The sequence below is a fragment of the Fukomys damarensis genome, unplaced genomic scaffold, assembly GCF_012274545.1.
Source record: "Fukomys damarensis isolate Sample0158 unplaced genomic scaffold, DMR_v1.0_HiC HiC_scaffold_13, whole genome shotgun sequence".
In the NCBI taxonomy this organism is placed as follows: Eukaryota; Metazoa; Chordata; class Mammalia; order Rodentia; family Bathyergidae; genus Fukomys; species Fukomys damarensis.
The window spans coordinates 13425782-13427970 of record NW_022900925.1 but is presented as its reverse complement, the minus strand read 5'-3'; the positions used below and the strand labels follow the sequence as shown (position 1 = coordinate 13427970).

General features: G+C 42.7%; 1 protein-coding gene across 3 annotated transcripts in view; it reads left to right on the top strand.

The window, feature by feature from the left end:
• Ctns (cystinosin, lysosomal cystine transporter) overlaps positions 1-2189 on the top strand; it is a 19066-nt gene that overhangs the window by 8059 nt on the left and 8818 nt on the right. The window lies entirely within an intron of this gene.

Genomic DNA, 2189 nt, shown 5'->3' with positions numbered 1-2189 from the left:
CACCCTTTAAAAAAAAAAAAAAAAAAAAAAAGAGAGAGAGAGAGAAGGTAATAGTAAGAAGCCCATAGGAAAAGTAGTTTTGAGAATATAGTTCTTGTTTTGTTTTATTTTGAGACAGGATCTCCCACTGTAGTTCAGGCTGGCCTTGAACTCACTGTGTAGGCCAGACTGCTCAAATTTGCAGCAGAACTCCTGATTCAGCCTCCCAAATAGAGAATGTGATGATTTCTAAGGCATTGCTACTCAACAGAATTCATGGATTAGCAGCCCTGGCCTTGCTTAACACTTTAGGGACTGGGATATATCCAGTGGTAGAACACTTACCTAGTCATGGTTATGGGTTCAATCCCCAGCACCACCACCACCACCACCACCAAAAAAAAAATTTAGAAGCACAGATTCTGAGGCCCCATTTCAAACCTTCTGATTCAAAGTCATCTTAGCAAAGTTCCCAGATGATTGAGATCCATGTTAAATTTTTCGAAGCACTGTTCTGAGACACCATTGGCTGTCTACATTTACAAATTTACAAAAACTAGTCAGTACCATACTACTGTCTGGTATAATAGTGACAATTATTCATAGCTTTATGCATTTACCAATTTGCGTATACCCTGCTTCCACCTTCCCAAGGATGTGAGCCAGTTGTCCTTCAGCTAGATAAGACATCGACAAGGAGGAAGCAACTTAGGGAAAATGCTGCTTTTAAAAAGCCAGGTACATACTTGTAATCCCAGGCTGAAATAGAAGAATTGGAAATTTGAGGCCACCAGTGCCATTTAGCAACACCTTATCTCAAAATTTTAAAAAATTGGGGCCAGGGATTTAGCTCAGTGATGCCAACGCCTGCCTCACAAGTGCAAGGACCTGAATTCAATCCCAGGTACCAAAAAAAAAAACCCACAAACTTTTTTTTTTTTTAATTAACAGGGTTGGAGATGTAGCTTAGTGGTAATCATCTCTAGGTTCAATCCTCAGTACAAAAAAAAGAAAAGAAAAGTCAGTATGAATAGCTTCTAAGGTCTGCATGTAAATCGGCGATCTGATAAATGATACCACCTAGTGATGTTACAGCGTCTGAGTTTGTGGACATACACTCCATGATGTTCACACAGTTATGAAATCACCTAATGGTACATTCCTCAGAGTGCATCTCATTGTTAAGGGACATGTGACTGTACTTGAAAATTACTAAGAGATTAGATCTTAAATGTTCCTAACACAAAAAAAAAAAATGATGAGGGCCAGGGATGTAGCTCAGTGGTGCTGCGCCTGCTTGGTCCTGAGTTAAAGCGCTGTACCAAAAAAAAAACAAGGATGGATCTATAAGGGGCTAGACCTGTTAATTAGCTTTATTTAATCATTGCAATGTATACATATATCAAAATATCACATTGTGCACTGTAAATATAGCCATTGTATTTGTCAGTCATAATCTGGGGGAGGCACAGCAGGAAAGCCATGCAGGGATGAGCCCAGTGGCCAAGCAAGGCACATCGTGAGGCCCTTGGTGGTTGTGGAGATGAACTGCAAACCAACTCTGAGCTCCACAGCAAGCAAACAGCCACGAAAATGATTAGGCTCAAAAGATTGGGAACCAGCAGGGATAGGGTATAGCCTAGTGGTAGAGCACTTGCCTAGTATACAGCAAGCCTCTGTATTGATCCCCAGCACCAGAAATAAGGAAAGGAAGGCAGGAGGGAGTGGATGGAGGAAGGAAGGAGTTTGAAAAGCTGTGATCTGACAGATTGCATTGGTGAGAGAAGGCTTCAGTCCCACTAGAGGGACCCTATATGAGGGGGACTTCACCCCGGTTCCCCATGAGCACAATTTTACAAATAGTGTTAGTGCCATGTCTCACAGCTTCCCCTCCACCCAGGGTACAAAGCCAGTGTGCAGTGTAGGGAGGGCCTCTGGTCCTAACAGCAGGTTTGGCAGGTGGCCCTCAGGTCTCCTTTATCCAGAGACTGGAAGGAACAGGTGCTGATCCATTAGTTTAGAGCCAAACATCTAAGTAAGTCTTCTAAAACCAAGTGAAACTCAAACATGCCAAGCAAAAAAATTCTGCCACCAACAATCCTGGACTGGCCAGGGACGTAGCTCAGCAGCACAGTGCCTACGTGGCAAGCGTTAGGCCCCGAGTTCAATTCCTGGTACCAAAAAAAAAAAAAAAAAGCTTGGCCTATACA